The 26,572-nt window shown below is 34.8% G+C and overlaps 1 protein-coding gene and 1 long non-coding RNA gene across 2 annotated transcripts in view; one reads left to right on the top strand and one right to left on the bottom strand.

Moving 5' to 3' along the window:
* LOC101744885 (cerebellar degeneration-related protein 2-like) overlaps nt 1–26,572 on the bottom strand; it is a 74,373-nt gene that overhangs the window by 38,899 nt on the left and 8,902 nt on the right. The window lies entirely within an intron of this gene.
* LOC134199549 (uncharacterized) lies at nt 10,262–11,797 on the top strand. The gene is made up of 2 exons (XR_009974093.1): nt 10,262–10,394; nt 11,527–11,797. It is a non-coding gene; the product is annotated as an uncharacterized LOC134199549 (long non-coding RNA).

A 26,572-nucleotide genomic window follows, 5' to 3' on the forward strand; every position in this document is an offset into this window, starting at 1 on the left:
GCCTTTCCAGTTTCACCAGGACAGGTCGTTTCGTCACCCGTTTCATAGTGTCCTATCGGCTAACTTAGGGCCAGGAACAAGAAGAAAACAACAAGACTTTGTACTGTTGGTAGGGGGTATCTTGAGCCCGTTCGGGTAGGTACCTACAACGACCGCCTTTCCTATTTCTGCCGTGATCCAAATTTCGGTTTGAAGGGTGGGGTAGCCGTTGTACTGTAAAACGGAGACTTAAGGTAATGGCACACTAACGGTACGGTAACGGCACAGCTGCGGCACGGCTCTGTATTGAATTTTGGCTACCGCTAGCTGGCGCTGTTCGGTTTTTATACTGACCTTATGAAACATGTTATATGATGATCGATTTAAGGGTCAAATTCAAATGATAAGCTAATCGCTGGGTTGGAGCGGTGCCGTTGCCGTGCTGTTACAGTATGCCATGACCTTTAGAACTTCAGTCTGAAGTTGGGTGGCGGTATTTATGTGTCTATGGGCTCCGGTAACAACATGACACGTAGGGGCCGTGAGATTGCCCATGTATATAAGCAAAAAAATAAATGATTCGGTAACACGTGCGTCCGATGTAATTGCGAATAGTAGCAGTACCTAGATCCCTACTGCCTACATAGCTTCGTGATTGATTTCATGTTCATACATCACGATACGCGAGGCAATGCGTGAAATTTTTTAATTAATGATTTTGAATAACTGTGAGAGATTTATAAAAGTTAAATTTATTCTAGACTCGTCCAGAATTCGTAAGCATCAACTAGCGAATATAACTACTTCAAAACAATTATTTCAGTCAGAATTAGTTTAAATGCTTTCAAATTTGTACGGTTATTGAGGTTAAAATAATTTTAACAACGATTTAGACACAATTCACACATAACTAGTACACAATACACTTTTTTAAGAAGGAAACGAGTGCTGTTACCAGGGTCCCGATGCCTGTTCCTAGTGCGAGTCCTAGTCCTAGTGCTGGCATCTAATATCTGTGTTAGTAGATCGGGTGAATCCGTAAGGCCCTGACACAATATCAGAATATTGTTGTACCACCGCCCGGCCTATTTCTGCCGTGAAGCAGTTAATGCGTTTCGGTTTGAAGGGTGGGGTAGCCGCTGTAACTATACTGAGACCTTAGAACTTATATCTCAAAGATGGGTGGCGCATTTACGTTGTAGATGTCTATGGGCTCCAGTAGCCACTTAACACCAGGTGGGCTGTGAGCTCGTCCACCCATCGGAGGAATAAAAAAAAAATAAAAAAATAAAAAAAAAATTCACTCACTAAAATCATGTCACTTACGTAGAGCTTGGACTAGCGCACACTAAAATATTGACTCAATATTAAACATATAATATTATAAAGGTCAAGCACATTCAGACAATCCTACTTTCATAGACAATACATCCTACTCTTCGATAAAGACGGCATGGCATCCGAGTGTATTTTAATTTATAATTTACAGTTTTCTCATGTATCGTTCTACATTGAATGTAGTACACTGTTTACTTTTATTTGGTTCCAATGGTATGCATATGCGGATATCCTTATCTACTGATTTTCATTATTTTTGTTAGTGTAATGAATATTTGAATGTACGTATTTCACTTTAAAAGGTGTATGAGGAAACGGAATATTTAACAGTAGGTATATATTTCAAATTAATATTTTATATTTATTTGTTGCTTTAACTGTGGTTGGAAGTTTTGTACTAAAATGTTATATTTATATATGAACATCTGGGGTGCGTCGTTCCGTAATATTTTTCACAGCCCACCTGGTGTTAAGTTGTTACCGGAGCCCATAGACATCTATAACGTAAATGCCGCCGCCCACCTTGAGACCTGTGTTCTAAGGTCTCATTTCAGTACAACGGCTGCCCCACCCTTTAAACGGAAACGAATTACTGCTTCGCGGCTGAAATAGGCAGAATGGTGGTACCTACCCGTGCAGACTAACAAGAGGTCCTACTACCAGTAAATACGTAAATTATAATTTTGCGGGTTTCATTTTTATTACACGAAGTTATTCCTTCACCGTGGAAGTCAATCGTGAACATTTGTGAAGTACGTATTTCATTAGAAAAAACGTACCCGCCTGCGGGATTCGAACATCGTTGCATCGCCAGATACGAATGCATCGGATGTCTTATGCTATAATAGGCTATGACGACTTCTTATTTTAGCAGATGTTAGCAGAGTCTCTCAGTTGAGCCCCGTGAGCTCACCTACCAGTCCGCGGGTAGTTGGAATATCCCCTTAAGCTTATTAACTTATAAGCTTATATTACACAACCTTATATATATTATAAGCTTCTTAACCACTAGGTAAGGGAAAAAATACTTTATTTTCAGTTTTCACTATGTTTTCACTGGCGACATCACCGAGTTCTACACAATTTTTCGGGTAAATAATCCAAAAATATTTTTATTTTTACCTTCGAAAATAAAGCGCAGAGATTCAATTTTATGTAACAAAACATCAATAATAATGCAGTATTAGAAAGTTACTACTGCAAACTCAATGATTGCATAGATCTAAATATATTATTATCTACTAGGTAATCAAAGTAAATTGATTTCTTGACATTCAGTTTTTGAGAGATTGTCTCATAATTACTTAACAGTGAATAACATTCGTAATACATACGTAGGAGCTAATTAAAATATTACAGTAAAAGTGTTGCACTAAAGCTGCACCCGAAGTCATTTTGACCTGGTCAAGAACATTTTATTTTTGTTTATAACGAAACAACTACGATAGTTTCTAGATTTAAACATTACATAATTTTTTACAAGTATTGTCATTTTCTGTTTATGTTTGTTTTTCAGCTGGCGGTAGTTTTAAAAAAACGTACATTCTGAATAAGGAAAGCAGAGAGTCCTGCTTTCTCATCTTATTTTACTGCTTTGAAATACGTAGAAAATGTTGAACATTTCAGTTGTTCAACAAGAACAAGTTTATTTACTTTTAATACTTAATTGGTGTATTTCAGTAATTAAATAGATTACAATACGAAAAGTTTTTTCTTAATTAAAAAAAGTAAGACGTTTCATGTCACAGAACACTAAATAAGTAACAGTTTACTAAACAGTTACTTTGTAATTTAGAACAAATAATATACGTTGCATTTTCTCGGGATAAAGAGTAGATTATGTCACTCCTGCTCCATAAACAATATTGCGAACTGTTGGTATATAAATTTACGAACCAGCGTCGCATTCATTGAAGCAGATATACCCAGCATTGCCTGGGTAATTTTGTTCACCGTCATAAAAAAATATTCTATCTATTATCTTAGTCCGAAAACTCATTCAAATTCGTTCGTAATCGTTGCATGGTTGAGTTTGCATTCATTCAAATATACAAACTTTCACATTTACAATATTAGTCTAGATTATTGAGTTCTATAAACGGAAGCCGCAAGGCAGGACTTGGATGGTTACAAAAAAAATTGGGCCGGCAACAGACTCCCAATTTGCGAAATCTGTTCTGAACAGGGTGTCGAATCTAAACGTGTAGGCATTAGGCACGGTCATCATTAACCTCTAGATCAACATGTCATTAGATATTGACTCAAGTTAACAAGAGATTTGAAAATCGAGTGAATCATTGAACCACTGATTATTTTGACATCTCTTGACAGCTCTACCGGTTGTAGACACGACGAGAAATGGAATTCATAAATCACGGCAGCTATTCCTGCACTGTCACATCGCCAGTTAAGAGATGACAGTTGTCTTGTATAATGAATCTTTATTTGTTTACATACGTTCATTACACGAATGAAATAATTAAGGTTACGTACATCATTAATATTATTGTGTGACTTTTGACTGCCATAAATGGACAAGCTGTGAACGATGCAATAAGATGTTAGGTTATGATTTTTTTTACTACATCTAACATTTTTATATATAACTCGTGGTTTATCTCAACTCCGTTGCAAGGAAACTTTGAATATATATATATAATGTTTTACATCTGAACTCATAATTCATTAGCGGCCATGGTATCACTTTGTAAGGGTTTGCAATAAATCCTAACCGAAAAAAGTTGAGTAGAGTCGAGATGAGAATAATTTATTTACAGTTATCATGGTCAAAACTTGTAGTCTGCTCATTTAAGGACGATTAATAATAGTTTTAAAAAAACGTACATTCTGAATAAGGAAAGCAGAGAGTCCTGCTTTCTCATCTTATTTTACTGCTTTGAAATACGTAGAAAATGTTGAACATTTCAGTTGTTCAACAAGAACAAGTTTATTTACTTTTAATACTTAATTGGTGTATTTCAGTAATTAAATAGATTACAATACGAAAAGTTTTTTCTTAATTAAAAAAAGTAAGACGTTTCATGTCACAGAACACTAAATAAGTAACAGTTTACTAAACAGTTACTTTGTAATTTAGAACAAATAATATACGTTGCATTTTCTCGGGATAAAGAGTAGATTATGTCACTCCTGCTCCATAAACAATATTGCGAACTGTTGGTATATAAATTTACGAACCAGCGTCGCATTCATTGAAGCAGATATACCCAGCATTGCCTGGGTAATTTTGTTCACCGTCATAAAAAAATATTCTATCTATTATCTTAGTCCGAAAACTCATTCAAATTCGTTCGTAATCGTTGCATGGTTGAGTTTGCATTCATTCAAATATACAAACTTTCACATTTACAATATTAGTCTAGATTATTGAGTTCTATAAACGGAAGCCGCAAGGCAGGACTTGGATGGTTACAAAAAAAATTGGGCCGGCAACAGACTCCCAATTTGCGAAATCTGTTCTGAACAGGGTGTCGAATCTAAACGTGTAGGCATTAGGCACGGTCATCATTAACCTCTAGATCAACATGTCATTAGATATTGACTCAAGTTAACAAGAGATTTGAAAATCGAGTGAATCATTGAACCACTGATTATTTTGACATCTCTTGACAGCTCTACCGGTTGTAGACACGACGAGAAATGGAATTCATAAATCACGGCAGCTATTCCTGCACTGTCACATCGCCAGTTAAGAGATGACAGTTGTCTTGTATAATGAATCTTTATTTGTTTACATACGTTCATTACACGAATGAAATAATTAAGGTTACGTACATCATTAATATTATTGTGTGACTTTTGACTGCCATAAATGGACAAGCTGTGAACGATGCAATAAGATGTTAGGTTATGATTTTTTTTACTACATCTAACATTTTTATATATAACTCGTGGTTTATCTCAACTCCGTTGCAAGGAAACTTTGAATATATATATATAATGTTTTACATCTGAACTCATAATTCATTAGCGGCCATGGTATCACTTTGTAAGGGTTTGCAATAAATCCTAACCGAAAAAAGTTGAGTAGAGTCGAGATGAGAATAATTTATTTACAGTTATCATGGTCAAAACTTGTAGTCTGCTCATTTAAGGACGATTAATAATTATTCAAATAGAAGAAGTCCCATTATTACACGCATTATTCAGGAATGTTTGTCAGCTATTACCGACTTGGCTGTATGGTGTAAGTCCCAACCCGCGCATTTCTGCCGCAGAGATGTCATGCGTCCCGGTTTGAAGAAGAGACAGTCGTTACACAAAACAGTTGAGACTTCGCCCAATGAGTTTCAAGGTGGATGGCGGTACTTCGGATGTCTATGGGCCTGGTGACCACTTTGATCCACGCCGACCCTTAGTGCGTTCATTCATTTAAGCAATAAAAAAATGTAACTTTGACTTTTGACGTAATACTTATAATTAAATAATAATAAGATTGTTCGTTACACGTAGAACAATAGGCTATAGTTTCACAGTATACATGGTTGTTATGTGTCCGTCTATGAGCCTATTATAACATAAAGAAAAATATTAATTACGTATGCTATAATTAGGTATTTCGGACTTTGTCTATTGAGATATCAAAACGTGTTAAATGTGATTTGTATGAAATCCATTTCTTTTTTGTTGTTGTTATTGAACATACCTCCGCTTAATATAAAGAACTTACCTCCGCTTCATGTTTATCTTCTGGAGGTAGATTAAATTCACTATATTTTATGCGGTTATGGTTCATACCTGAAACAAAAAGAGACAAATGGAATTTAATTATCATATCCAGAACATCTATGAAAGCGTACTATAGTTAAGTGTATGATATACTACTACAACACGTGAATATATTTTACAAGTTTGCAAATGTATCTGTTGATGTGAGATTAGTTTTAGTTTTTCGCGTTGTTGCATCTGTTTAGAATTCAGTTAATCGGTGCTTTTTTATTTTTTATTCCTACCTAGCTGAGAGCCTTGAGAGGCTATTTCAGCGTAACCTTAACTAGTTGGTGAGCTCACGGGGCTCAAACCTCATGACGTTGCTAACACGAACCCTAGCAAGAGCCGTGCTTCACAGAATCTACCACTGGATCGGAAACGCGACCCACTGAGAAGATCCGGCGAGAAACTCAGTGGGCTGTGTCTGAGGGTAATCGGTGCGAAACCACAGATCCACTATTAAAAAAAAGGATGATTCAAATATAATAAAAACACCTCTAGGATTCACTAATTCTATAGTTCAAATTAACAAAAAATAATTTATTTTGCGAATCCATATTCTCCATTACCATTAAGATTATCACATGATATTGCGTAAATTACCACTAGAATTTTTAATTAAGGATGTAGTGAAATGTGATTGCATCTTATGTACGTACGGTCACTCAACGTATTAATGTTTTAAAGAAAGTGAAGACAATAACTCATAACACTAACTGTAGTCATAAAACATGAAATTCGGCAGTCACGTAGGTACATATGTGTGTGCATGTACGTCCAGACGTTTGCTTAAACATTTAAGTTTGTGTTAACTATGGAAGAAAGTGCATAGACAAGTCATATAATTATAAACGATGTGGAGATTTAAATTTCAAAACCGTTTTTTTTTTCCAATCTGATCTTGGTAGTGTAGATAATGTTTTTTCCTTTGCTTGATGTCTGTTATTTTTTTATATCGATCTGTGAATAACGTTTTTCAAATTAGTTTTCAAATGAAACAGCAGCGAATATTTTAAAGAAGATCATCTACATATGCCTCTTATAGTTTTTGTTATTAGTTATATTACATATATTGGAAAGTACTTACTCATTATTAAACGAATTTATTGTTGCACTATACAATTTTTTTTTATTTTTAAAAATTATTTATTAGCTAGTGCTAGCTAATAGTGATAAGAATATATCGCGTCTTCTTTTGTATTGGCACTATGTTATTTTTTCATCATAGAAATTGTTCGCGAACGTGTGATAGATAATTAATTATTTTCAGAAAAAGATTTGTATTAGGATTTCTTCCTATATAATCCCGGGTATAGGTCTGTGATTCATCCGCCGTACTCATTAGGCCGTAAACGCTTCATAAATTTTTATTAATTTTTTTTGCACAGCGATATACCAATCGTGACTGGTAAGGTAGATGGGCAAAGACCTCGGGGGCGCAGCCCAATACGTTGGTCCGACCAGATCCGCACCGCCCTTGATTCCACGTTTCACAACGTCCTCCACACCGCCAGAGACAAGAATGGATGGAGAAATATCGTGCGTGCGAAGGTGAAACAAAAGGGTGGTCACTACCCTCAGCAATGAGGAATACGACGCAAGGGGGATATCAATGGAGCATGTATTTCAATTATCAGTCCCAAGAGCAATTTAAAAATAATTATGAAGTAATAATTTTGTTTAACGGCAACGACTCATTATTACTTGTACGTGTGGCATTAAATCTATAGATTTCGTTTTCAAGCTTGTTTGAATTATGGTCATGTTACTAAGCGTGGTTTATTTTCCAGTTATATCCACTTTCTTCGCCATTCTAAGGTTCGGTCCGATCCCTTACTAAACAACAATTAACTTAGCCATAGTATCTTGCACGGATTTTTAGTTGCACTTATGATTCTATTTTAAATGTCACTTATGTTCTACTTGCCGTTGATTTTTTCCGAAATTTTCGGTAAAAAAAAAGGATTTACAAATAAAATATTCAATAAGTACAGAAATATTGATGCATTTACATTAAATACCTTTTTTTACAATTTTTGTAATCAGGAACTTAAACAATTTTAATAATATATAAAAGACTAATTAATATAATATTTATTTTAAATTACAATAGATATCATAACAAAAAGTGTAAGCCTGAATAAGACATAAATATTGTGTTAAGATGTTTACCGCTATAACTAAATTTCCATTTAGCTACAAAAGGAGTTTTTGGTTCAACCATAAATCATTAATTAAATGTAGAAATCATTATGCAAACTGAAGAGTCTCATATGTTAATTGAAATTATAAATTTGTTATCTTGATACTTATTATGTCGTTAGATAGATAAATACCAGTAATTAGATATTACACTTTGTCCATTTCAAGCCGAATCCGTATTTGGTTGCTTTTTAAAACATTTAGTGGCGGTGGGGCCTTTCGAAATTGTTAAAAATGTACTTTTGAGGAATATAACTGTAGTAGAATAATTATGTCTTAGAGAAAAATCGTGGACAGTTGTCGGATAATAACCAGTTATTTTGAACAATTTGTCTGCTTACTTTACAGATGGGCATACCTAAAAATACGTAATAACTAGAGATAGCTCAATTAACTCGAAAATAAAATTCTCTGACGATAGCAATAACGAACAGAAAGTGAAGCTTTATTTATGCAAATGGGTGAAATTTTAATAGTGAACTATTTGAATGCCAGATGATCTTTCAAATTTAATAATTAATACCAATTCTGAATCAGTGGTCTTTTTATTTTATATGCTAGATACATGCGGACCGCTCATCAATTTTCACTATACGAACGAAAAACAAAACTTTTTGTACGTGTGTAATTAATAAAAGTGCGTTTTCCATAACTTTACAACATCATTTAAGAGGCAATTAAATGACGCAACTTCAATTCTTCGAGTAAACGACAGACGGTTCGCAATTATCAGTTTCAATTAATAGACACGAGGAAAGCCAGCTTAATCGTTATGCGCTGTTGCATAATATTGAGGAATTGATACTGCAGATACGGCGCTGCACCCATATTGTCTCACAATCGAGATATCAAAACAACCTGTTCCTTGTACGCTTACTTCAGTTTTAGCCGAGACGATGCGATGGCCAATATAGACAATCGACCGTTCTAAAGGTCGAAGCATTAGTAGTAACACCAGCGTTTGGATCGACGAACGAAATTTAACGTTCCATAAAATTATCAATACGATACACATCACTAAAATCGATTTTCAGGTTTAATTAAAACTGATTAAAAATCAAAATTAAGTGAAATTGGTTTAGATTCTAGTAATTAATGAATGTCTCAATCACACCTTCGTTAGGACGAGTAAAGTTATAAAGCCAATGTTTTTGAAAATCCAACAAGATTCGTGACCGAACAAGTTCTCACAGTTCTCTTTCGTCCATCGATCCGTCACGAACATTCGCCTTGATAACACATAACCTTTGTCGAGATGTTTGTTTATTTGACGTCAAATTGATCGCCTGTAAGTGTACATTGTGATCTTTATCTGTAGTAAGATCGATTTTGAATCTCTGTGTTGTCCAATTTATTTCCAATTGCAATTTGAATTGTAATTTGAACTTTATGAAAATTCAGTTGTTACTATACTACTGACCTTCAATTATCCCTTCTAACCTATGTACCTACAGTTAACGGTATGGTATAACAGCAATTTCCGGGCTTGAGTAAGACATACAATATTAAGCATCTGTTGCCGTTTTTAGTAATTATGGCTTCATTCGGCAACATGATCCAACATCATATGATGTATTAGGATTAGGAGGTCACCGTGGCCGATATTTGGCACCCGATAATATGGATATCGGATTATATTACGTCACCACGCTTTGTCGAATGTACTTGTATGTTAATAAAGAAAACAGAAGGTCAACTTATAAACAGTACGTGTCTGTGTTCTTTTAAAATATTTTTTCAAACTTTTACATAAATCTAGTAATGTTTGCGTTACTGCTGAAATATTTTTTTCGGCTATTGAGACGTTAGTCAGATTAATCTTAAATGGTTACTCTGATAGCAAATATGATTTTGGCAACAATGGTTACAAATCTTAAAAACGCGTTAGGATAAGGTGATTTCGCCAGCTCTTCAAGTAATCGGAGTCAACAAAACGTTTTTCAAAATGTAAGCAATGAATAAAAAAACTTACTTGTGATTTCATTAATGAAACAACACACGATAACGTGCCTGTACAGTTTGTGCTCAACTCCGATGAACAACACTTATATCGTTTGCTTCATTATTACAACTGAAAAAATAATCGATAAAACAATTTTTTGGCGGGAAATAGGTCACAATGGATTTTTTACTCCCTGTTTTTTGTAAGTTTACATCCATAAATTTAATTAACAAATAAGTGTAGTCTAAATCATTTATAATTTTCTGAACAAAAACTAGCCCTGAAGGACGATTTTTTATTTGTCTTTCGAATGAATCGAATTACTATCAAAATAATATCAAATTTATTTTAGTAAAGTGTCAAGAGATAAAAACGAAATTATTAGTATCTGTGGTACCTAATTATAATTCAAAGATTTTACGCTACCAATAAATCTTTGGTTCTTTAAAACATGTATGTATAACATAATACCCATTGTATTTTTACTCCTTTTTTAAATATTTTAATGCCTTTTTAAATTCTTTTATAAACAATGAAATCTACCACTTATTCGTTTGTAGTAATAGATTATTACGTAAACACACAGCGTGCCACATTGGCAATTGCGATTTTTTTTTATAGATGATCTTTACATAAAATTCAAATAAATCCATTTGGTGCAATAGAAAAATACAAAACCGAATGTAAATAAATTATATAGTAAATAATTATAATATCTAATGACTAACGTCGTAAATTCATGCTTACCTACATATTTTATTGTACGGAACGTAAATTAATAAACATTTGAGTCGTTACAATAAATTTTAATTAAGTATAGCGTTTTCTCCATATTTATTAAGGCATGCCACGAATATATTGGTAAATTATTGTTATTTATGGATTATTTTTTCTTCGTGTATGGGTATTTGAACCCGAGCCCGTAAATATAACATATTATGTATCAAAGTCATTGTCGTTCTGTGCCTTGAGAACAGAATAAGAAATTTCAGTTACATTGGTTGAATCCCTGTGCCTATCTACCCATATAGGTTACCGGAAATTTTAGGCATCGAGTATCTACCTAACTATTTCTGCTGCGATGCAGTTATATGTTCCAAATTTCAGAAGTTAGGACAGCAATCATACCAATTGAGAGTTCGAGCTATCAAAATATATGGCGTCACACTTTGTTATCTCCGTGGGCTCCAGTAACCACTGAACAAAAAATGGGCCTTGAGCTTCGTCCTTGAATCTATACTAATATTATAAAGCTGAAGAGTTTGTTTGTTTGTTTGTTTGAGCGCGCTAATCTCAGGAACTACTAGTATACAATATTTTATATATTTTTTCAGTGTTCTGTTTAATAATTCTATTAAAATCGCCACGGAGCTTAAGCGATAAAATGAAATGTGAAAAAATCAAATACAAAGGTCCCGTTTGCGGCACAAATGCGGTCACTTATGAAAATTATTGTGCAATTGAGTTGGATCAAATGTTTGAAAAAGAAATGTACAATAAAATCAATCTGCTTGTTATACACGAAGGGAAGTGCTTTTCCACTAGTGAAGATGTACCCGATGATGATGAAGACACCGAATATTATTAAAGAAATTTTTTTCGAAAGTAGAAATATTATTTTTCCTTGTACGTAAGAGAAGGCATGTTAGTGCAGTGCCAATATTAGGAGAAAAAAAAAGTACCGTACTTTAAATCATGAAAGAATAAGATCGTGTGATAAAAACCGAACTATTTTTAAATTGACATTATTTCTGATGGTAGGTCGTACTATAAGTTCGCACCGATAGGTACCAACTGGCATCAGACCTATATCTGCTGAAAAGCAATCATACAATATAATTGAAACTTATATCTTATATCTTAAGGTGGACGGCATTGACGTTTTAATATGTCTATGAGCTTTGGTCCCCACTTGACATTAGACCCTGAGTTCGCTCGCACATTACTGAAGCATATTTAAAATACAACACAAATAAAACAAATTGACTTCAACAAAATAAAACGACAATATAATAGATGTTTTCGAAGTCATATAAGCATTATAAGCATTATATCAATATAAGCATTATTGAGGAAAACCCAAAAACTAGTTGTCGGATCTTGATTAAATTAAATAGGACCACACAAGAGGTACCAGCTTTCAAATAAAACAAGAATCATCACAATCGGTTCACCTAGAAAAAAATTCTGATATATAAAAAGAAAACAGTAGAATTGAGAACCACCTCATTTTTTAAGTCAGTTAACAATAATCTTAAATATATTCGATAGCATGAACTTCTTAATAATAACTAGTCAGGTCATAAGTATTATCTCACAGTAAAAACTTTTCTTTTAGAATGCTGGCCACAAAAAAGTTTATTGAATTCGAATTTCGAATTGTTCATGAAAATAAAAATGTATACTTTTAGAATTTTACTCATTTTTAAATATGGAGTGGACGCTTAAAGAAGACCGTGTTGCAGTTATTGCGTTGCATCGTTGCGGTTACGCGCCAATTCAAATTTTTAACATACTGACAAATTTGAATATAACCAAAAGATTCGTTTATCGTACCATCAAACGATACAATGAAGACTCTAGTGTAGAGACAGGTCAAAAAGTGGTCGCCCTCGGTCTGTTAGGACTCCAGCAGTGATAAAAGCTGTGAAGGCACGAATTCAAAGAAATCCCAAACGTAAGCAGAAACTGTTGGCCCTTCAGATGGGGTTAAGCAGAACCACGGTGAAAAGGGTGTTAAATGAAGACTTAGGGCTTCGGGCATATCGAAGAAAAACAGGACATCGTTTGAATGCTCGTCTAATGGACCTGAGACTGAAGAGATGCCGCGCTTTGTTGAAGCGGTACGCGGGAAAAAAATATCGGGAAATTCTTTTTCGGATGAAAAAATTTTTACCGTAGAAGAGAGCTACAACAAACAAAATGATAAGGTGTACGTACACAGTAGTGAAGAAGCGAGCAACCGTATTCCGCGTGTCCAACGAGGTCATTTTCCATCCTCACTCATGGTATGGTTGGGAGTTTCTTATTGGGGCTTAACAGAGGTACAATTTTGTGAGAAAGGTGTAAAAACGAATGCAGTTGTGTATCAAAATACAGTCCTGACGAACCTTGTGGAACCTGTTTCTCATACCATGTTCAATAACAGGCACTGGGTATTCCAACAAGATTCGGCGCCAGCTCATAGAGCGAAGAGCACACAAGACTGGCTGGCGGCGCGTGAAATCGACTTCATCCGGCACGAAGACTGGGCCTCCTCCAGTCCAGATTTGAATCCGTTAGATTACAAGATATGGCAACACTTGGAGGAAAAGGCGTACTCAAAGCCTCATCCCAATTTGGTGTCACTCAAGACATCCTTGATTAAGACAGCCGCCGATATTGACATGGACCTCGTTCGTGCTGCGATAGACGACTGGCCGCGCAGATTGAAGGCCTGTATTCAAAATCACGGAGGTCATTTTGAATAAACTTTATAAGAATAAAAATAAGTTATAAGTCATAAGAATCTATGTTTTGTTAAGTTAATTTTGGTATATGAATGGTTACATAATGAATAAACTGGTTTCAATTATTTTACATTAAACATGTGACAGAATTTATGACCTGACTAGGTACATTACCAGTTTTGATAGACAGGTGATAACGAAATTTGTAACCTACCCACAAACAATACTAGGTTCTAATGTCGAAAAAAGTTTAACATAAAAATAGACATTCGAACGGCAGTAAACGTACCATTTTCCCTTCGAACTCTTCTTCCCTTGCTAAACGATTCCCTTTTTTTCTGAAGTAGGTATTCGTTGACGTGTTTTCGTGTTTTCAATAAAAAAAATTGGTAATAACCTTTTTTCTGTCGATAAAGAAAGACAGTTAGTAAAATTACTATTTGCTCCTCTTTTTCCTTCAAAATTATGAACCTAAGCCTGGAAGTGCCAAAGATTATGGTTGAATTTCGATCATTGAGGGAATATTATTTTAGCAAAACTATTCTTAAATTCGTGCCTTTGAGCCTGGTTTGTTACTCCTTCTTATTCGCCCAAAAAAAATAAGCAATCTAATCAGTAATATTTAGTTTTTTACTAAAATTCGTCGAATATAACGATGGAAGGATAGAATTGTTTCTCTCGATAAAATACATTAGAATACAATGACCGCGACATATCATAATATTACTATGATTATTCTTATGCCCCATGTGTAATTATCTGTGAACTTTAATCCAGGAAATAGTTTACAGCTTAATGACGAAAATGAAGGTAGTTTAAAAATAAGATGTTTTTATTATTTTCATATACTCCAAGGTCATAATTCTAACATTTCTAAAGAGATTAGACTTAAAGTAACCATTTTAAAGTAGTCTCGACTATGTTTTACGTTGTCGTGGCCTAAATGATAAGATGTCCGGTGTACTCGTAGGTATGGAGCGACGTGACTATGCCGGTGTTCAAAACAGTAACCAGGACCAAACTTGTAATGAAATACTCACTAGACGCATGTTAACGAATAACTTTCATGATGAAGGAGTAAATAACATCGTGTAATAAAAATAAAAACCGTCTCATTATAATTTGCATAATCACTGAATCATTGAGACATAGACCTTGAGTTTCATGACGGCATTCGCGTTATGATACCTCCGGTAGCCGCTTAACATTAGACGGTCCGTGTGCTTATTTAAACATTTGACGGATTAATGATCTAGTAAGAAACTAATAAGATTAGTAGGTATGACCTACCGCCTTAATTTATTTCTTCTATCTACCTGATAAACACTTCTCAGAATACAAACTGTGTGCTACAAATAGTATTTTCTTCGGTTTTCGCGAGTCGTAGATAAAATTAAAACAACTTTTAAGGTTTAATCTGAAGTTTTTAATTATAACCATATAATTTCCGTAATCACGGAAACTGGTAAGTAGGTATTGGAAACATCGAAAAACTAGTATACATTATATACGGCTATAAGAATTTTTCTGTCGTAATTAATGATAATTAAACTTTAATATCGAGTGTGTAGGCTTAGGTGTAGTTTACAAACCGGGTGAACGGAATGCGACAATGTTTTATACTTCGTACCACTAGAAGCTGCGCCCACACTGAGCTTTACTTAATACTATAGACTTGTTCAAGTTTCACTGTAGGTATGCTTGTATAAATTTTTTCTAATACTGATTCATAACATAAAAATAATATTGGCTACAATTTAGGTACATTACATTCTGATTAGACTTATGTGGTACTGATGTAGTGGTTGAGGAATTATTATTGGGTTATTTACTGGTGTACCTCTTGTGAGTCCGCGCGGGTAGGTACCATCACCCTGCTTATTTCTGCCGTGAAGCAGTAATGCGTTTCGGTTTGAAGGGTGGGGCAGCCGTTGTAACTATACTGAGACTTTTTATTATTATTATTTATTTATTATTAACATAGAAGTAGAAACACAAGCATAATGTGCATCTGTGCTTGAACTAGGTAATAAAACCCGTATCTCAAGCAGCAGTGCTCCTCGTACGAAGAATACAACAGCTTACTCCACATACCCAGAAACAGAAAGTTAATAGACCTTAGAACTTATATCTTAAGGTAGATGGCGCATTTACGTTGTAGATGTCTATGGGCTCCAGTAACCACTTAACACCAGGTGGGCTGTGAGCTCGTCCACCCATTTAAACTATAAAAAAAAAAAAAAATAATGCCAAAATTGTATTAGGCTAATCGCTCAAGCGGTCAATAATTTTCATTTAGCGTCGTACAAATCTCTACTGAAACGTGTAAATGTATATACCGCTACTATGTTACATAATCAGCGAGAATTCTAGAGATTCTGTTAGCACAGGCGAGAATAACTAGATATTTCTCCCGGTCATTGACTCGTCCGGCTTTGTGTTGAGGACTCGCTCGGCGGCGTTCTGCCGGAACCCTGAACGAGCCTTTATCTAGGGTAGCTATTGTTTTCGAATTAACAAAAAGTGTAAAGGGTATTATCGTTTATTGCAGCTGATGTACCAATCAAATAATTTACCTCTAATTCTATTAATAAAAGTATGTTATTCAAAACTAAATATTAATAAATTAAATGCTTCCAATTTGTGTTTTAATTAAGATTGTTAAATAATGCTCATCATATAAATACGTATAAACATATGTAAATATAGGTCTAAGCCTGCCCGAGTATAACCGTCGCATCGTCAGTTCATACATTTATACTATGGTTTAGGGACTGCAAATTCGTATACATATTTTTAGATGTCTATGTCTATGTTATTCACAAAAATTAAGTAAATAAGTAGTGGGAACTTGCGAAGTCGAAACAGGCAAAAGCGATCCCGATCAATCAGAAGGCCTTTTTTTTATATAAAAAAATTAAATCTAAAACCGGTCAATCCTCCAATGAGTATTTCTAAAAACAAATTAATTAATTAACTAATTTGATACACTTTGAGAGTCGATTTATTTTCCACGAAACATTGATCGTGGAAACCGTTCCGCATAGGTGCGTATTCGTTTAGAAAAAATGGTATCTGATAGCAGCAGGATTAGTCGTATTTCGTAAACGATCAGTATTTATAGTACATGTCCTTTGTTTTCGTTTATATTGACATTGTGATTTATTATTCTTCCGGCTTCTCGATCCCCACACACCCCGAATAATATCATTTGGTAACCCTAGACAAACATAGAATAGTTATCGATCAGTAAAGGATCAGTTTGTTCGAGAAACTTGTGCAAAAATATTACTTAGGTGTCTTATATATAAATTTTATCACCGCAAATATATCCAAATTAAACTAGTGCAATAAAAGAAAGTATTAAATACTTTCAAAAAATCACTTGAAAGTTTTACATAACACATAACTAAATATGCTTTATAAAATATACCAGCGAGCAAAATTTATGAGACTCCGCACGAAAAATTCATCTAGTAATGTTAAACAAAACAAAAAAATAAGTTACACAACACAAAAAAAATCTTTTTTTACTAAAATTATGTATATTCAGTAAAATGTAATTCCACTCAAATAATAACACATTTTCGGGAATCAGAGTAACGATTATAATTGAAAGTGAAAAAGCGTTTTATTGTTAATAGTATATAAGCGCAGAAAAACGAAATATTTATTCAAGTAAAAACTTAAACATATTCTGACATTCAGAAGCGTGAACCTAGCAATACTATCTGGACATCTCACGGGTCTAAAATCCACTACATCTCAAGTTACTCACATGTTCATGGGAGACAACTTAAAGCACTGAAACAATGCAAAACAATGAGTACTTTTTTGTTACACTTTTTTAATGTAATGAATATCTGTTTGACAATAGTATGTTTCATAGGCATTGGGTGTGTCGCAGTTTGTGGCAATAACAAGTTTGTTTACGTAAAGTCTAGATAAAGGTCTGCTTTCCCGATACGGATTGTGAATAAAATTATCGTATGTGTAATTGATCAATTAAATACTTTGACATAACTTCTAAAGTAGTATAGTATAGTAAAAAAAGTATTTATCACGTTTAATATTTCGTGTGTGCTAATAACATTTTCTATGTTATTGGGTGTTAGTATCTTGCAACGCAAATAATAATTGAAGTGATAAAAAAGACTTAGAACTCACATCTCAAGGTGGATGGCGACATTAACGTTGCTGTCATCTGTAGGCTTCGGTAACCACTGAATATCAGGGGGAAGATGAGCTCTTTCACACATCTAAGCAATAAAAAAATTGTTTAACTTAGTTCTAGCCTGCCAGTTTTAGACCTTTACTGTGTTGTTTGTGTCAGATCAACTAACATTCATGGTGATTGGTGATACAGGTACCTACGTGAACCCGGATCCCTTGGACCTTTGTCTCTAAATCCGTAGTAGTAGTATTCTCTCTTCAATTAGCTTCCCCTTCCTGTAACTGTTCAATAGGTTCCGGTAAAAAAATCAGATAGAACATGAGCTCATATCCCATCTAATGCAATACAAAATAAATTATAAATAAGTTTACATAGAGTGCTAGAGTGGAGTGAGAGAGTTTAGGGAAAGCTATTGTTTGTCCAAAATACTAAATAGTTGTTTTTTTTTGGTCTGGAGGAAATCGACACATTTCCAATTATTCGTGGGGGGTGGTAGCCTGGGCATGTCGGAATTGAACCGAGTAACACGGCCTGTCACTCTACAACCCGCAGTTGAATCTCAGATGACGTAGAGCTGAGGGAATAAGGTGATACTTTTCGGGCACAATGCAAATCTCCTGGGCACCCGCCGGACGTGCTATGCTAGCACTAGCTGGTGGTTGTCAGCACCATGACCGTCGGAACTCTTGATGGTCGGTTGGTGTCCGAATCGCACATAGACGGCACCGCCAACTCGTACCGCGCTAGGCCACCACGACCGGGCTTTGGAGAGTTGCTCTCATGCTTCGTCTGGTTGCTCTTGAGCAAGACGCGTATAGAGCAGCTTGCACGTCATCTTCTTGGGTATCATGCACGTCATGGGAAAGATGGCATATCTTATAGCTCATTAAACCTATTTTAGTTAAACAATATTGATAGCACATCAACCCATGTAAATCGTGACAACATTATTACGACGTCTGCGAATGCAACGAGTAGTATGACAGCCATGTGATAATTGTGATGCGAGTGTTTATTTAGTTGTTTTTCACACTCATGTGCCGACACTTGAAAGTTGAGAGAACTTTGATTTGTTGAAGTGTATTCTGACATTATTCATACATTTATAGTTCTATTAACATTTTCCATGAATGATGCAATGTGAATGTGAAGTTGTTATAAGCTGTATAAGAGGCCATTGAATTTTTATTATTATTCAAATTTGGACGAATAAGTTCACGGTCCATCTGGTTTTAGGTTATTGGAGTCCATGGACAACACAGAGGAAATGCCGCTATCCAGTTTGAGATATAAGATCGGAGTAATGGCTTTCATGACTGATTTGTAGCAGAAATAGACATCTTTGTAGTACTTAATCGTGCCGGTGCCGGTACGCTTACTCTTACAATACGTTCTACATTTTTTTCCTTCATTCGTAGCCTAAAGGACTGAGGCTAAGACTAAGCAGTGCTTCGCAGAATCTATCATCGAATCAGAATTACGACCCACTGAGAAGAACCGACAAGAAACTCAGTGGAGCGTCTTATCGCCAGTAATTTTATGTATTATTTAGTGTACATTTTTTTTTATTGCTTAGATGTGTGGACGAGCTCACAGCCCACCTGGTGTTAAGTGGCTACTGGAGCCCATAGACACCTACAACGTAAATGCGTCACACACCTTGAGATATAGTTCTAAGGTCTCAGTATAGTCACAACGGCTGCCCCACCCTTCAAACCGAAACGCATTACTGCTTCACGGCAGAAATAGGCGGGGCGGTGGTACCTACCCGTGCGGACTCACAAGAAGTCCTACCACCAGTAATTACGCAAATTATAATTTTGCGGGTTTGATTTTTATTGCACGATGTTATTCCTTCACCGTGGAAGTCAATCGTGAACATTTGCTGAGTACGTATTTCATTAGAAAAATTGGTACCCGCCAGCGGGATTCGAACACCGGTGCATCGCTCGATACGAATGCACCGGACGTCTTATCCTTTAGGCCACGACGACTTCGACGATTTTGCGGGGGTGATTTTATGTACACAATGTTTCCTTCATTCAGGCGTTTTAGAACACTTGGGTACATATTTCCTTAGAAAAAGGGCACTTGACAATGTCATTTGAAAACGGTATACTCGCATCGTTTGGTTTACTATACTATATAAATAAGGTGTCTTATCCTTTAGGCCACGACGACTCTGAATTACGTTAATATTAATTAGAAGAATTCATAATTTATCGTTTTAAAGTTAACAAATAATAAGCACAGTACATCTACAATATGGAAATAATGTACCTAATCTGGTATGAAAATAATAAATTGTTGAATAAGAACAAATAAAACAGTTCGGAATCTTGATAGTAATAAATGGACCACGACAGACATGCTTAGTAGCGTTATTGTACATCATGAATAAACTTGCTAGTTTCCATTTACGGGCGGCCATTTTGCAATGCGCTTGAATAGGCAACGAAACCGTAACATGTCTATGAGATGACACGCAGATGACATTTCAAAGGTTATATAATTTAGATTTGCGAGTAGCATTAATAATATTTATTACCCATTTTGCTGTCTTTAAAAATATTTCACAAGCATAGACTTTAGCTAAAAAGATTCATAAGCTTTGTAACTACAAAAAATCGATAAGTATTTTATTGAAATACCTATCATGAATTCGGATTAAAATTAAATGCTGCGTTGGCAAATCTGCTTCCTGAGTAGTAAGAGGAATGAATGGTGGGTGAAATCATGAAATAAAATCGAAATAGTTATCTTCGTGAACAAGAAGATTAGGGTCTTGAATATCATATAGGTATCGAACACCAGGAAACAATTTCAAAACAACAAACAATGCTATCCGGTAACATAACCGAGTATTTTTTTTAAAGATATATCTATCGACCGTATCCACGCTGATATTACGTAAATACGTAACGTTATCCAAATAAAATAAAGTGGACGTCAAAAAAACAAACGCAATGGAGCGTGAATTTTTATAAAACACTCGCTATGGAGTTTTGTTACTGTTCGTACTCAAATTACCTATGAAAAATAGGTATTTTTAAATTTTAATTATATAAACACCGATATTGATTATTTATAAGGTGAAACGAATAATGAAAACGTTTTTATTACATTGAATATAAGGCTTACTTGAACTAATAACTTGCAGGTTGTAGCTAGCTACCCGATAGTAATAAAATTTCCAACGTAATGGTGATTCTAGCAGATAGAAGGCAATAAAAATAATAATCACATACCATTTTATCTTATAAATGCCAAAATGAAATTTAACGGGTATTTTAGGAAAACAGTATTTTTTTTCCGTTGATAATCAGATTTGTGACTTCAGATTTAGTAGTCTGAAACTTGTTTGTGTAGTATCTATAAAAATGTTCATGGATAAAAACATAGCCGTTGTTTGTTAGAAAGCAGAGTTGGCCAATTAGAATTTTCCGATGATTGCATAATTATAACAGCAACAAAGTAAATAAATATTTATAGTTGCTATTTTATTCCACGAAAGCCAGACCATACGGTCTTTATTCAAATCAATATTAGTTTCGTACTCTGAAAGAAAGTAGGCCTTTCTTTTATAATAAAATAGTGTTGAGCGATGCACCTGTGTTCGAATCCCGCAGGCGGGTACCAATTTTTCTAATGAAATACGTACTCAACAAATGTTCACGATTGATTTCCACGGTGAAGGAATAACATCGTGTAATAAAAATGAAACCCGCAAAATTATAATTTGCGTAATTACTGGTGGTAGGACCTCTTGTGAGTCCGCACGGGTAGGTACCACCACCCTGCCTATTTCTGCCGTGAAGCAGTAATGCGTTTCGGTTTGAAGGGTGGGGCAGCCGTTGTAACTATAATTGAGACCTTAGAACTTATATCTCAAGGTGGGTGGCGCATTTACGTTGTAGATGTCTATGGGCTCCAGTAACCACTTAACACCAGGTGGGCTGTGAGCTCGTCCACTCATCTAAGCAATAAAAAAAAATAAAAAAAAAAAAAAAAAAAATATACATATTATATCTTCATAAAACAGGTATTTTAAAATTATCAACAATTTAAAAATATGTTATGCTTAAATAAATTTCAAAAACAACAAAATAAATGCCGAACTTTTTCTTTTCAAACCGATAAGGAAAGTGTGTTGGCAAACAATGAAATTTTACAAAAACATCTTACCTACGTCGCCAACAAAAGATTCTCATGAATTTAGTAACTTTTACGTATCGGAATTTCGGTTGGTTCAAACAAACAACGCCTTAAGGGCCCGAAAGTAGGTGAATAGCAACATGCGTGTTTAAATGCAAATGTTTAAGCAGTAACAAATGAAATAGCTCGCAACCGAAGTATTCTTAGTACATGACGTGTGTAACGGTCACTTGACCATTCCGAATCACTGTTCAATATTCAGGTGGCGATCTTTGGTCTCATTCAAATTCTGAATTTTGGGCTACTGATTTTACTTTGTTATATTTCTTACACGTTAAAAATTTCCATGTCTTTAGCTTTGAACGTTTACGATAAAAATTTCAGAGAGAAAGACATCTGTGTCCTTAACATTCTGAGTTTCTATAATAATTATCGAATCTAGGTCGATGACCGAACCTTAAAAAATACCTTTGCATTCTTTAGTGGTACGTACCATTTAAAGATTAATTCGAGTTTAAAATTTCTCAGGTTTTGTTTATTTATCTACGGTTATGAGTCGTTGATAACCAAATTTATAATTATTTAGGCTAATTTATAGCAAATAGAAAAAAAATATATCATTTTTACTGCAACTAAATACTAAAATTTTTCAGTAACTAAAAATATAATCAAAGACAAACCATGATTAATAAATATATACTATAAATATACATATATAAATAAGATATTTTTTGTACATCCTAAATGTACAAAAAATAAAAAAAACACAGATGCTTCTATTTATATAAATGTAATAATAATAAGAATAGAATATAACGTTGACAATTACGAAACTACTGTCTCGATCTAAATCCACGCCAACCTTTTTGAATACTAGAGCTGTTTAAAAGTGCTAGTCATTTCCTGTAGAATGTTTGTTTTCCTATAAGAGGTTTTGTGATAAAAAGCGATGAAAAAAATGTTGTGAAATTTGCAATTCAGAATTTAATACGTTGCATTTTCCATTGTCGTTGTATATCCAGCGAACACAATGTCATTTTTGTTATAGCAGATAATATACCCGGCGCAAATTAATCAGTTCTTTAAGTTGACGTCCGAGTATCATATAGTGTACAAGTATACGATTCAGCTTTGAAAGTATATAAACCTATTCAAATTGTTTATTCTTGAACAATAGTCTGCCCTAAAGCAAATATTCTGTCCTACAACAAAAAATGTGGCATTTGGAAATATTTTCACCTTATTTATTAGACTTATTTTTTACTGGTGGTAGGACCTCTTGTGAGTCCGCACGGATAGGTACCACCGCCCCGCCTGTTTCTGCCGTGAAGCAGCAATGCGTTTCGGTTTGAAGGGTGGGGCAGCCGTTGTAACTATACTGAGATCTAAGAACTTATATCTTAAGGTGTGTGGCGCATTTACGTTGTAGATGTCTATGGGTTCCAGTAACCACTTAACACCAGGTGGGCTTTGAGCTCGTCCACACATCTAGGCAACTGGGTAGACCATGAACTTAAAAAAAGTTTCTTAAGTGTTTTGGATTAAAGGGGAGAAATCTTAAGACGTATTATCAATTTAATAAGATTCGCGTAAATAAGCCTACTGGAAGAGATTTCAGCATGAAATAAGTAGTGCCCTTGTATTCTGTATCCTTATTGACGTGTCTTTTCTAACAGCTGTGTGTACAAAATATATTAAATAAATAAAATAAATAAGATTTCCAGTAATTTCAACATGCATTATTACACTTCAATTAAAACCAGTTTGCTCTCGTCTATTAAAACATTTATTTATCACACCAAATTACCAATGCTATTGGTTCATAGTGTTTTTACTTTTTTAGCCGACTTCAAAAAAGGAGGACGTTCTCAATTCGACTGTATGTTTTTTTTATGTTTGTTACCTCATAACTCACTGGTGGTAGGACCTGTTGTGGTCACTGGTGGTAGGACCTGTTGTGAGTCCGTGCGGGTAGGTACCACCGCCCTGCCTATTTCTGCCGTGAACCAGTAATGCGTTTCGGTTTGAAGGGTGGGGCAGCCGTTGTAACTATACTGAGACCTTACAACTTATATCTCAAGGTGGGTGGCGCATTTACGTTGTAGATGTCTATGGGCTCCAGTAACCACTTAACATCAGGTGGGCTGTGAGCTCGTCCACCCATCTAAGCAACAAAAAAAAAAACTTTTGACCGGGTGAATCGATTTAGTCCAGTTCTGATAAAGGTATCCGTGAGAAAACCATATCAGTCTTACATTGGCATTAAGTGTGTGCGCGACAAATAGATGAATAACTCAATATCACGCCAACCGATTTCGATGATTATTGTTTTTAGTGTATATTAATTTGTTTCGGAATATCTTTTTTTTTCTATTTGAAGTCGGTTTTTGTTAAAGCATGTCTATTTACAATTATTATTAAAATAATTTGTTTACTTAATAATAAGTTCGTTCACGAACTACATTTGTTATTATTTTAATTCGATTTCGATAAAACTTTTGTGTATTTTTTATTTTGTCTGTGCTGCATATGATCAACGTGACTGAAGACAATAATTATAATTTAATTACAGTACTGAAGACTTGTCTACAATTACAATCGGGTATTTTTATTTTATTTCATTGACTAACGAATAGGTACGTTTTTTAATAAAAAAAAGTGTCTATGTTAAGACAATATAAATTATGGCTTATTTTTATAATGAACTTGATTGTACAGTGTTTTTTAAAATAATTGTTTAGAATGACAATAACAGGTTTTTTTAATTAATGGGTTACATCCTATTCAAATATTAAAGTTAATTAATTTAATAAATTTAATTACATAACAAAATATACAACTTTACTATTACACATTTTTCAGAGACATATCGACACTTTTTTTTTCCTACCTATGCTGATAGCCTTGAGGGGCTATTTCAGCTTCACCCTAACGTTTGTAGGTGAGCTCGCGGGGCTCAACCGGAGAGTTGCTAACACTGACCCTAGCAAGAGCAGTGCTTCGCAGAATCTACCACCGGATCGGAAACGCGACCCACTCAGAAGATCCGGCGAGAAACTCAGTGGGAATCAGCACTGATAGCGGTATCTACAACCCATTTTTCTTATTATGGTTGAAGACTTTAGTACATTATTCTCGGTAAAATTGTTTACTCACCTTTTCGACCGTCTCGGAGATTAGTCTGGGCAAGCAAATAAACAGATAAATATTTGGATTCTTGTCAATAGGTTGAAAAAAGCCTTTATTCCGAAATCACGTACACATTACTAAAAAGAAAAACAAAAAAAAACAAAACTAATTGGTTTTGAATGAAAACGAGTTTTCTGCCCCCTTGTCTCTGATCGTTTTGAGTCGTATTGACACACAAATAGTCATAATCAACAGACATCATTATTTAGGTTTTGTAAAACGATTCTTCTTCTTAGTCGTACACTCCTGACGGAGTGGTCGTGGTTACTTATGCCTTAATGTTTGGCTGCGGCTTTTGAGATACTTCTCCATCTCTATTTGTGGCGGTACGTCTACATTCAGTAAGGGAACACTTCGTAGATGGCTTAATCAAGTCTGTCCACCTTGTGGATGATAGGCCGCGAGACCGTTGACCGTCTACTCTTCCTTGAACCACTAAACGTTCCAATGAGCTTTCATTACGAATGATATATCCAAACATTTATTAAGGATTCGCATTTGTACAATCGACGAAAGCCTTTGTTTGATTTGGAGCTCTTTGAGGGTGGATACAAATTATAATAAATATATTATAATAATTATAAAAAGATACTGAATAAAATTATAATACCTATAGGTATTATTCTGTTTGATACACAAAATACTGTATATTAATGGTGATTACGTTGTTCACGTTTCTAAATTTCTGTGAAATCCAAACAGAACGTTCCCTTTGGGAATAGACGTGACTGTGCACGCTTAATATTTTATAAGGTTTTATTGCAGAGTTATATACGTGTCGAAAAATATAATTAATTAAGTGTTACCATTACTCATACGTTAACGTAAACGTGACTTTAAATACAATTGTTTCAGGGTTTACTACAAATTTATCGCGGTGCGTGTATGTATTATGAGTTGATTTTATAACAGAAACCAGAATAGGTGATTATACAAATGTGGTTGTATTTTGCACGGAAATAAATGAGCAGCTGCAGTGGAAATATTTTTGATTCAAACAAAAGGCTGCATTTCGTTTGGTTGAAAACAAAACAACGCCATTTTGTTTTACTTATGTGAGTCCGCGCGGGTAGGTATCACCACCCTGCCCATTTTTGCCGTGAAGCAGTAATGCGTTTCGGTTTTAAGGGTGGGGCAGCCGTCGTAACTATACTTGAGACCTTAGAACTTATATCTGAAGGTGTGTGGCGCATTTACGTTTTAGACGTCTATGGGCTCCAGTGACCACTTAACATCAGGTGGGCTGTGAGCTCGTCCACCCATTTAAGCAATAAAATAAACTTAATGTTGTTTGTCCGGCTCCATACAAATCGTTGTTTTCGGTTATTTCTTCTGTTTATTGTTCTGTTTATTTCTTTCCCCTACCAAATCGTTGGTAGTAGGTATATAAAGCTATTCCAACGCGCGAACGGT

The sequence above is a fragment of the Bombyx mori genome, chromosome 10, assembly GCF_030269925.1.
Source record: "Bombyx mori chromosome 10, ASM3026992v2".
Taxonomy (NCBI): domain Eukaryota; kingdom Metazoa; phylum Arthropoda; class Insecta; order Lepidoptera; family Bombycidae; genus Bombyx; species Bombyx mori.